Source organism: Nothobranchius furzeri, chromosome 10, assembly GCF_043380555.1.
Source record: "Nothobranchius furzeri strain GRZ-AD chromosome 10, NfurGRZ-RIMD1, whole genome shotgun sequence".
Lineage (NCBI taxonomy): Eukaryota > Metazoa > Chordata > Actinopteri > Cyprinodontiformes > Nothobranchiidae > Nothobranchius > Nothobranchius furzeri.
The window spans coordinates 35,799,897-35,812,088 of NC_091750.1; positions in this window are offsets into that span (position 1 = coordinate 35,799,897).

A 12,192-nucleotide genomic window follows, 5' to 3' on the forward strand; every position below is an offset into this window, starting at 1 on the left:
TACATGAATGTTAGCACCATAAAGACATGTAGTTGACTGCTGTTAATATATTTCCTGTTTAAAAACCAGTCGGAGTTGTGATACTTATGTTTAAAGTACTGTAACATCACTGATGTGCAGATGTTTATTTTTAAGTGTTAAAGAATATATTAAAATGTGCCCAGCTAACCGCTAGTATTAAGCTACTGCTTAGCAATTTCTGTGTGTTCTACTATTACTGTGATTCATTTGAGTTTGTTAGCTTTCCAAAACGTTAAAGGAACAGTAATATTGTCATGTAGTGCTTAAAGGCACCCTTTTAGTTGTTGATTTAAAAGTTAATTCATTTGATAAAGATGCAAAAAGTTCATAAAATGGCATTATAAAATGTGAAGGATCTCATTACTCTGTTGGATGTATTAGTGTTTAAAGAAGTTGATATATTTTTCTGAGAAATAATTCAGTTGAAATATCTGAAAAGGAAGAACAGTTAAAAGCAAGCTGAAAAAAAAAAGATAAATGTGGGAGAGTGAATCTTACAAATTTATTTATTCTTAAAAGGGTAAATATAAGGTATATTTTCTGTTGCGCTAAAACCTTGTGTGATGCAACTCAAGTTATTTCATGATGCTTGAGACATTGTGTAACTAAAGATGAGTGATGGAAGGAGCATAGATAAAATAGTAATGTATGCACTCTGCCCTGTGTGCATAGATTGGTTTTTTGACCAAGACCGGATCATTTGAGATCTGAACCTTGTGGGTTCAGTGGCGAGCCAGTTCCAAGAGAGTGACTGTAGACGGACCAGAGTACGGTGTGGCCAGCCGTGGGATCCATCTTCAGCGAACCCCAGGACTATCACTACATCCCTTCACACAGATAAGACTGACACTTTTAAAAAATCTACCCGGGTAGTGTTAGATCCACTGGACAGAAACGCACACACACACACACACACACACACAAACTAATTTCTCTTTCCAAAGAGAAGTGGACTGAGCAACAGGAGTGGAAGCTCTTTAATTGAAACTCTTTGGAGAATTTCCTCAAAGAGGGTTTTGGTTTTATTTTGAGTCCTTTAATGTGCGTTTGTGCACTGTAGGAAGCCGGCTTAGATAGGCAGGGTTTGTAAACTTTACACCTTTTCAATACAGTTTCTATTTAAATCATATCTTATCTGTCATTGTGTGGTTCCTTCTCTGCTGATCCTTTCAAGGCTCCATAATCTTACCTAGAACTTTTGATACTGGTCCAGAGTTGTCAAGACAATAGTTCAATACCTATTTCATATTATTTAATTGTAATACCCGTTACAAATGCATTTTGTCCTCATGGGTTCCCGTAGAAGGAAACATGGCATCTAATAGGGAGCCTAAGTCACTTCCGCATCACAGGTTTCCAGAAGAATAAAACAATGAATGCGAGTCAACGGGGCTAAAAACGCTATTTTCTAATCTGCTATGCCTTATGCCCTGGATCTCATATGTTGTACTGCAATTTAAATGAAAAGTAATGATAGGCGCTTCGACCACGCCGGTCACGTACTTTGAGATTTATCGGCTTGTAAAAGTTCGTAATTAGCACGGCTACACACCAGAAATCGGCACGTCGCATTTGTGCCGTCACCACATAATCTCCTCTCCCGTAGCGTAGCTGCTACTTACCACATGACCAGATTTATGGTGGTTCTTTCCTCCTGTGGGAAGTTTGCTGAACTTACAGCTCATTTCCCTCAGTTTTCTCCGTGTCTGGTTCGATGACGTCACTTTCGTGAAGCGCGTTTGTAGTCTTGGACTTATTTTCACACAAAACCTAAAATATCATTCCCCCCGTTCGAAAATAAGCGCGCTCTTGGTATCAAAATGTGTCTTTAAAATTCACAGACATCATATGTGAAATCCATGGCACAGAACAAGCGGATCTTTAGTCCCGTTGACTTGCTTTCATTTTTTTTTGTTCTTCCGGGGACCCGTGGTAGGTGTCTTAGGCGTCGAGACTTAGACCCGCTCCCATGTATTTTAAACTTGATGTTTATGGCTATGTGTTACGAAGACGACAATATTTTTCAACAACTCTGCATCATTTCATTTATTTTCAACAATGTTTTGATGGTTATTTCCAGAAATTATTGGTAAAAACTACACATTGTCTCTTTAAAGTGATATTTTACTTCAATGGCATGATGCTAAAAAGCCATTATAATAATAACCAGGTACATCTGGAAACCTTCAAACACATTTTCTTTGTTTTTCAAGCAGAAAGGTGTTTTATAACATTTATAGCATTATGTTCTTAATTTTTCAAGATTCTACCTCTTAGGATTTGTCAGTTTTTTGCTGTTATATTTAAGACAAACTCATTTAAATCTAAATTTGAGTTTTTCTCAGTGAAAGTTAGCCCTTTAGATCAGCTTCTGTTCTTCTGAGCACCCCCAAAAATCCAGAGCACGCCTGAAACCAGATGATGGAGATGTGAGTTCAGAGAAAGGGAAAGTTAAGGATGAACAGAGATGCCTGAGGACCACCGTGTCTGCCCTCCATGTCCTCCTCCTGTCTTCTTCTTCTTCCTCCGCCTGTCTGAGTCGCTCCTTCCTGTTTTATTTCTGCTCCTCTTTTTCTCTTCTGTTATTTCTTACCCCTCCCTCTTCCCCTTCCTCTGGTTTCTTTTCTCCTTCAGACACTCTCATTCGTTCGTCTGTTTCCACAGCTGCACTTGTTCTTCATGATGGTCTTTTCAGGAGCTTCCAACGTCTCTCCTTCGTAAAGTATCAGCCTACAGGACTTTAAAATGAATCTGTCGCTAAAATCCTCAAAGGTCTCTCTTTTGGCTTACAAAGCTGGAGACACCACAAACATCAAATTTAGTAAATAATCAGTGTGCTGCTGTAACAAGTGAATTTTCCCACAGTGGGATCAATAAAATCTATTCTATTCTGACGACATCAAAATCAGCATTTGTAGGTAAATTTCCCCGTTGTTCGGGATGAGTTGCATTCTTTCAGAGCTGAAACGCAGGAAATGCATTCCCTGAGGAAGAAAGGTGGCTGCCATCTTGGATTGTCAATGGGCCAATCACAGAGGTGTGTTTACTTACAAGACTGTCTGCTTGACCCTTACCAATCTGGGTTCAAACAGGGCCACTCCACTGAAACTGCTCTGTTAGCAGTGACGGAATCCTTAAAAGAAGCTGGAGCGACTGCCAAATCCTCAGTGCTTATCCTGCTCGACTTGTCGGCTGCATTTGACACTGTCAACCATGGCTTCCTTTTGTCCACACTTTCTAGCATGGTCATCACAGAGAAAGCACATGCCTGGTTTGAATCGTACCTCACAGGACGATCATTCAGTGCATCTTGGCTTGGACAATCCTCTACCGTGCACCATCTTGCCACAGGAGTCCCCCAGGGCTCTGTACTAGGACCTCTTCTCTTTGCCATATACACCACCTCACTGGGTGAAATCATTCGATCGCATGGCTTCTCCTACCACTGCTATGCAGACGACACCCAGGTCTATCTGTCATTTCCACCGGACGACCACACTGTCTCTGCACGAATATCAAACTGTCTCTCTGACATATCAAAATGGATGAAATCCCACCATCTCCAACTCAACCTCTCTAAAACTGAACTACTTGTCATCCCAGCAAAACCATCCATACAGCACAATATCTCAATCCAGAATGACTTGTTATCTCTGGCTCCTGCAAAGGCAGTTCGAAATCTGGGTGTTGTGATTGGTGAACACCTGAACTTTAAAGATCATGTTGCCTCTGTTGCTCGTTCATGCCGCTTTGCGCTGTATAACATACGAAAGATCAGACCATATCTAACACAACATGCCACCCAGCTCCTGGTGCAATCTACTGTCATCTCCTGCCTCGACTACTGCAACGCCCTTCTAACTGGTCTTCCAGGCTGTACTGTGAGACCTCTTCAAATGGTCCAGAACACAGCGGTGTGTCTGGTCTTCAATCAGCCAAAAAGAGCACACGTCACCCCTCTGTTCATTGAGCTCCACTGGCTACCGCTAGCAGCACGCATCAAATTCAAATTGCTAACACAAGCATACAAAGTCTGAGATGGTACGGCTCCCATCTACCTGAATCCTCTTGCAAAGGCTTACGTCTCGGCCCGGCCGCTCCGGTCATCACAGGATCGTCGGCTAGCAGTGCCTACACCACGCTCAGGACAATCCAGACTCTTCTCATGCATCGTTCCACAAATGTGGAATGACCTACCAAGCACTACCAGAACAGGAGCTTCCTTTTCAATTTTCAAGAAACTCCTGAAGACCCTGCTCTTCAGAGAGCATCTTCTAAACTAGCACCTTCCCTGCACCCGTCCCCCCTCTCTACTGTCCACTCCTTGTTCCCTCCTCTCCATGATTGATGTCAAGTTGTTATTGTTGTTGTTATTGTTGTTGTTAGCCTCAAGGGCAACATGCCGATTATCACTTGTAAGTCGCTTTGGACAAAAGAGTCTGCTAAATACATAAAACATACTAAAGTAGTGAACAATGATTTGTTCGCTGGACTAAAAGATCATTTGGAAAAACTCTAACAAAAATTATGTTGGAATAAAAGTAAAACAGCCGTACTTCATCATTTTCTTTTATCATGTTAACCATTTCAATAAAGGGATTAATTCACTGTCATTAAACTGAAAATGAAACGTCCTCACCATGTGTTTGTCTTTTTATCACCTTTAACAGGTGGGATGTCTCCCAGCCTTCATTGGTGTCTACAGGAGAGATTCATCACTAAAACAAATCAACTGTGTTCGTGATCTAAAACATGCAGGAAACATGCTGGAAGCAGACTGTAGCACCAGGTATGTAGGCTGAAGTCCAACAGGTGGTGGCCCGGCACTCTATAGACCAGAACCAGGATCTTGAAATGAACCCTGAAGTTGACTGGCAGCCAGTGAAGCTGGAGGAGAAGCGGGGTGATGTGGGTGTGTTTGGAGGACTTGGTCAGAAGCCGAGCACAGGCGTTCTGAACCACCTGTAGACGGTTCAGGGAGGTTCTGCTCAGACACGTGAAAAGAGAGTTACAGTAGTCTAAGCATGAGGAGATGAAGGTGTGGAGAACTGTCTCAAGTTCAGAGCGGGACAGAATGGGACTCAGCTTAGCAACGTTCCTGAGATGGAAGAAGGAAGAGCGAACAAGAGAACTGACATGAGAATCCAGGGTGAGAGCTGGGTCAAAGGTCACGCCAAGATTCCTGACAGAAGGTTTGGTGTGAGAAGCAAGCTGACCAGCCCTTTTCAGACAGACATTCTGGAACATTTGTGGACAATTCAATCCGGTTTTTAACCGGAAATGTGTTTTCAGACACACCACTTTTGTACCGGAACTTGTCCTTTCGGCTGCGTTCACACAGCAGGGAAAAGTTCCAGAAGTCTGACGGCGGCGGGGGGTGGGGTGGGGGGGGGGGGAGAATCGGACTCATGTTAAGAAGAAGAAGAAGAAGAAAATATCATTTCTATAGCGCCTCTCAAGATAAAAAATCATGAGGCGCTTAAGCATAATTCTGCGCACACGAAGATGCATAGGAGACCAGGATGATGAAGCTCAATGGTTAAAGGAATCACTGAAGCGGTGTGAAGCGCTCCGTCGCGCGTCTAGACGGTACCGTAGGAGGCGAGCTGCCGTGGTTCGCCGCATGCTACAGCAGCGGGCTATCTAGGTGCGCACGGCGTCCCCCGGTCCCCTCCTCCTCCCCCTCCCCCTTGTCCGGAACTTTACCTCACCAGTCTGAAGCAGCCACCCTGTCCGTAACAAGTCCGGACCTGTTACTAGGGGCTTCGTCCGGATAAATTCCGGAGCACGTTATCCGGATGTTTGTATTCAGACAGAAAGGTCTTACGGACAGATTCCGGAACATTTCCGTTTTTCATGGCCTGTCTGAAGGGGGCTCAAGAGAGTCTCTGACCTTGGGAACCAGCTTGTCTGGGGCACAGAGGATCTCAAGACAGGACATCTCTTGGTCCTAGTCTGTTAGAAATCTGCTTCACAAAAAATGTCTTTGTCTTAGCTTGACAATAAATTTCTGAGCTGGCTCCAACTACCCAGGTTGAGTAATCATTCAGGAAGAGTGTCGAGGAAGTCAGCTCCTTAAATACCCCCTGGAGGATGATTGGAGATGAGCTGCAGCTGGCCGTTGCTCCTGCCCTCCAGACACGCCCACCTGCAGACTCTTAGACCTAAAAACATGGTGAGAGTAAAAACAGCCCGTGACAACTGGCTGAAGCACATGCTTATTATGCCAATCCGTTTAAAGTAAACAAAATACTTTTTCATACAGTTCATATGGGTTCAAGAGTTAAGAGCATATCTCACTGATTATTTGTAGACATTTCCACAGGAATCATGTTAAGCTGGTGCACGGATTTATACAGCTGGCTCAAGTGGAACACGCAGTGTGATGAAACAAAATGACTGCCATGAAAAATGGAGAGAAACATAAATTTGAAGCCTGTGCATCCGTTTGTGGAACGGTCTGGATGAAGAAACAAGCAAAGTAAAAATTTTGCACAATTCAAAAAATGTATATAAGGAGTTCTTAAATAAAGAGTATACAGAATTAAGGTGGTAAAACTGCTAACTGGTTATCATCACCATCATCAAACCTTATTCCGGACACTATCAGGCCCATAGCAACAATAAAAGTCAACGACGACAACATACAAACTATAAAAATGGGAATAAAAGAGTGAAATAACGAGCAACAGTGAGCTCAAATGAACACAAACAGGCAACAATGCCGCTGGTTCCAAGGATTGGGAAAGAAGCTAACCGAACTGTTTTGTGTTGGACAGAACAGACACAATATAGTCGTCAGAGGCCATCAACCATACATTAGACTGCGAAGCATGGCACACAAGTAGGAATACCTGCATACATAAACAACTGGCTGGCCGGTCCATTTGGGTACCCTCGCTTGGGTTAGACACGAGCAAGTGTGAAATTGTGACGGGCAATTGTAGGTCTGCACATGCATGCACACTTACACAGATAGGGATATAGGGTGTATTGAAATCACTATTAATTGCAGATAAAATCCATCCATCCATTTTTGTCTGCAGACTAAACATGGAGGCCCAGACTTCCCTCTCCCAGTCACTTGGGCCAGCTCTTCCCGGGGAATCCCAAGGTGTTCCCTGGCCAGGTGAGAGACATAGTCCCTCCAGCGTGTCCTGGGTCTTCCTTTAGGTCTCCTCCCAGGTGGACGTGCCCGGAAAACCTCACCAGGGAGACGTCCAGGAGGCATCCTAACTAGATCCCCGAACCACCTCAACTGGCTCCTCTCGATGTGGAGGAGCAGCAAATCTACCCCGAGCCCCTCCCTGATGACCGAGCTTCTCACCCTATCTCTAAGGGAGAGCCCAGCCACCCTGCGGAGAAAACTCATTTCGGCGCTTGTATCTTTTGGTCAGCTTTATTTTTATTTTTTATGTTTTTTTGAGTATTTTATGTTTTTTTAGTTAAATCTTTGAAATTAAATAAACAAATGAAAATTAACTGAAGTGCAATGAAAATGTTCTTGTTGCAGTCGAGTCATAAAGTGTCTTCGTCTCGCCTTCTATTTTATAGGAACTTGAACCACAAAGCCTTCCAAACGTCCGATAACTCGCTTGTGCCTGAATCGGGAACCGTAAGCAGATAAATCGGGAGTTTGGGACGAGATCCGCAGACATCTTCGATGACTGTCAGCGTTTTTAACAGGTTTGTCCTTTAAGAGACAGCAGTAGCTCAGGAGTGGGTTGCCTCATGATCAGACGGTTGTGGGCTCAATTCCAGCTCCCGCCAAGGGTATACTCCTGTTGTGTCTTTGGGCAAGACACTTCGCCCAACTCGCCTGTGTTAGTGGTGGTCAGAGGTGCCTCTGTCAGGCTACAAAGCTTACCTCCATGAATGTGAGAGTGTGTGAATAATGGAAAGCACGTTGGGTGCCTAGAAAAGCGCTATACGAATGCTCTGCCACTCCTGCAGAGAAACCAAAGTTTATCACATCAAACAGGATCTGCTGCCATTAGGGTTCGTGCGCGCAGACATTTTCTGCTTTAAACCAGGCTCTTACGGTGGATTATTTATCTTATGCAGTAGGCTGATGCCACTGGCCAGTTTCAGACAGGAACACAAAGAAACTCACACATTTCAAACCCAACAGGAGGGTTAAAATGTGCTGCAAAGTTCCCGGCAGAGGGCGTGGTTTTGGCCTCATCAGCTTCTGAAAACCGTTTTGTTCTGTTTCCATCCTCCCTGGCAGCTCCGCCTGCTGAAACACTCGGAGAATCTGAGGCGTGTGATGAAAGTCCTCAGCAATACTGAACCCTTTATGCTGCTGCCCTCGAGCCCTCGAGCAGGTGTAACAGCTGAGAGTGCGGGGGGGGGGGGGGGGGCGTCTGCTGCCACACCAGCATCAGAGCAGAGTGCGGTCATATATGACAGATCGTAAAATGATGCGTCACAGTTGAGTTCTGGAAAGGGGAGGGGTTTAGTTTAGTTAGTTTAGTTTCTATTTTTATCACTGCTATTGTTTTTCTGATGTTTTTATTGGTTAGAGGTATTTGCCCTGATCTTTATCCTGTTGTACAGCGCTTTGTGATTTATATCTGTGAAAGGCGCTCTATAAATAAACTTTTACTGACTTAATTACTTAATCAGATTAGAAAGTTCGGGTGTTTTTGTTTCTGGTTCTTTTGCTGGAATCTCCAAAATCTGACGACAAACAACAAAAACCTACAATGATAAATGACCCGCACTTGTATAGCGCCTCTCAAGAGTAAGGACTCCAAAGCGCTTTACACTACAGTGCATCATTCATCCATTCACACACATTCATACACTGGTGGGGATGAGAGGCGAGGCTGCCGAGCACAGGCGTCACCCATCCGTCCAATGTCGGGTCAGATTTGGAGCTAATGTTGGAAACATCAGACACATACAGGTAATAGAGAGTCAAGAGTTTGTATTTTGATTTTAAGGTTGGACCAAAACACCTCAAAATTACCTAAAACCCCCAAATATTCCAGATATCAATCAGATTTTATTTATAAAGCGCCTTTCAAACAAAGTGCTTTATAAAATGACCCCAAATTCCCATAACAGTTTAAAAACATTAACAGACATATGCAAACACACACACACACACACACACATCAGTAAAAATTTATATTCGGCTGAGTCCAGATGAGCTAATTAAGGTAAGGCAAGGAAACTCCATCAGAGGAGTCATCTGCCCCGGCAGCATCAGGTGTTCCACACTAAGTCAGGGCACTCTGAGGAGGGGGAGCATAGACCCCCACCTCCACTTAAACACTACCTGTAGAGCGTCCAGGAAGCAACAGTCGACCACCGCCCCCGGGGCAGAGGGCCCCTACAGAGAAAACACTGGATTAAAATGAGTAAAAATATGAAAATTAAAGAGCTAATATAATAGACATAAATAAATAAAAAATAATAAATAAAATCATATAGACAGTAAAATAATAATATTATTAAATAATACAATTGTGCTAAAATATCATCATATAAAACGAGGAATAAAACTATAGTAAATAATTAGATAAAAGCTAACCTACATAGATGGGTCTTAAGCCTGGACTTAAAAACATGAACAGATATTTCAGATATTTATGAAAAAATATTTCTTAACATATGAAGGTTTAAATCTCTGGATGACATCATGCCTTTACTGAATAAGACCTCCATTTTCACGCTTCTGCACTTGTTAGACACTTTTTTATCCAAAGTGACTGACTGACAACCCTAACGTGCACGTTTCTGGCCTGTGGGAGAATCTGGAGGGAGAACGTGCTATCACCACACAGCAGCTGGGATTCAAACCTACAACCTTCTTACCAGACGACGGTGCTACCAACTGCACCACCATGCAGCCTTTAATTAAAATAATAGCAACGATGATAAATCGGTCAAGTTACAAGTGAGCAGGCGTCATCAGACGATTAGGAACTTTGAGTGTTTTTATAATAAACTAAATTTATTGAGAATATCTGAGAGAAAAGACCAAGAAAGGATCAAATGTGTTTAATATTGTGAAGATGTACATATTCATGTCAGGGTTTGAGTGATGAGCACTGAATAAACACAGCGGTGCGTCTACTAACCCTAACCCCAGCCTGCTCTGAGTCGACTTGGCGTGAAACTGAAGCTTTGTCAGAGTAGTCTCTGTTGTTATTACCCACCATGAACATCATGTCCTGTAAATGCATCTGTTAGAAGTACCGTCAGTAGATGCAAACTCCTAATCGAGCCATCTAAAGTGCCGAAGACGAGGAGGCTGCGAGAGGAGCCGGCTCCCTGACAGGAAGTCTCCAATAGCTGGGAGCTTGCGTACTGCCTGTTGAAAGCTGGAATCACTCACTGTACATTTTTCCGTCTCTTCGCCGTTGATATAAATTATCCGACTGGCCTCAAAGCGTTTCTGAAAAGTGACATGACGGATGGGACTTCCCTAGAAAACGACTACAGAGAAGCTTTCGTTTCGGGACCTTTTAGTTAGAGGACTGAAGCTTTTGTTGGTTTTAGCGGGTGGACATCCCCAAATGTCTATAACAGTTTGATCCAAGTGGGTAGAACTTTATGGCTGCTTGTTTTAATTATTTATAGATTATTTTATTTAAACCACTTCTGACTTTAAAGCCTCCAGATGGATCACCAGGATTAACATTTATGTTGTTTTATTTATTTAATCACATTCTATTGGATTGTTTACTTTCCGTATTAGCTCTTGTGATTTTACATGTTACGTATTTTAATCCTTCCAGTGTTTCCTCTGGGGAGCCCTCTGCCTTGGGATCGGTGGTTAGTGGCGGCGGCTGGGGCGCTCCTTGGGTAGTGCCCAGGAATGCCCGAGTGGTGTATAGTATAGTATAGTGGTGGGGGTTGCCACCCTCCCTCCTACGGCACCCTGGATTGGTGTCTTGGCTGCTGTCGAGGCAGATGGCTCCCTTGATAGCGTTGTCGTCGTCTTCCTCCGCTTATCCGGGTCCGGGTCGCGGGAGCAGCATCCCAACTAGGGAGCTCCAGACCGTCCACTCCCCAGCCTTGTCCACCAGCTCCTCCGGCAGGACCCCAAGGCATTCCCGGACCAGATTGGAGATGTAACCTCTCCAACGTGTCCTGGGTCGACCCGGGGGCCTCCTGCCGGCAGGACATGCCCGAAACACCTCCCCAGGGAGGCGTCCAGGAGGCATCCTGACCAGATGCCCAAACCACCTCAACTGACTCCTTTCGATCCGGAGGAGCAGCGGTTCTACTCCGAGTCCCTCCCGAATGTCCGAGCTCCTCACCCTATCTCTAAGGCTGAGCCCGGCCACCCTACGGAGGAAACTCATTTCGGCCGCTTGTATCCGCGATCTCGTTCTTTCGGTCATTACCCAAAGCTCATGACCATAGGTGAGGATTGGGACGTAGATCGACCGGCAAATCGAGAGCCTGGCTTTCTGGCTCAGCTCCCTCTTCCCCACGACAGATCGGCTCGGCGTCCGCATCACTGCAGACGCCGAACCAATCCGCCTGTCGATCTCCCTTGATAGCGTGTCTTTAATTACCTGTTCAATCTGAGCTCAACCTAGTGTTTACTGTGGTCTTTAATGTGTAATTTGTACGAGTGTGTGTGTGTGTGTGTGTGTGTGTGTGTGTGTGTGTGTGTGTGTGTGTGTGCGCCTGGGAATGGTTTGTGGACTCGGGGGTGAATGTGGGTTATATGGGTCATTTTAATCTGTTAAGCACTTTGTGTTGCTTGCATGAAAAGAGCTTTATAAATAAAGTTCGATTTGATTTAGCACCTTCATCACAAACCTGCCATCTCCAGTCCTTTACCTGTCGACATACGTAGCTTTACTAAATAGCCATTATATTACCATTAAACATATTTTATCATCAAAAGAACAAAGATTTTGTTTATGTATAAAAAGATCTGTAAATCTTGTGGATGTGGGACATCAAAGGTGTTTCGTGTGTTTGTCTTAATAAAAATGTTTCCTCGAATCTGGTTGTTTTCATGCTGATTGTTTAGAAAATTACAGGATTTAGAGTCTTACTCATTATTATTAATGCTCTCCTTTGATTAGCTATCAGAAACATAACTCTTCCACTGCCGCTCTTCCCTCTTCAACATTGTGTTTTATCTCCACTAATAACTCGGGCCTGAACGAGTTTTGCCATGTTGTGCAGTCGCTAATG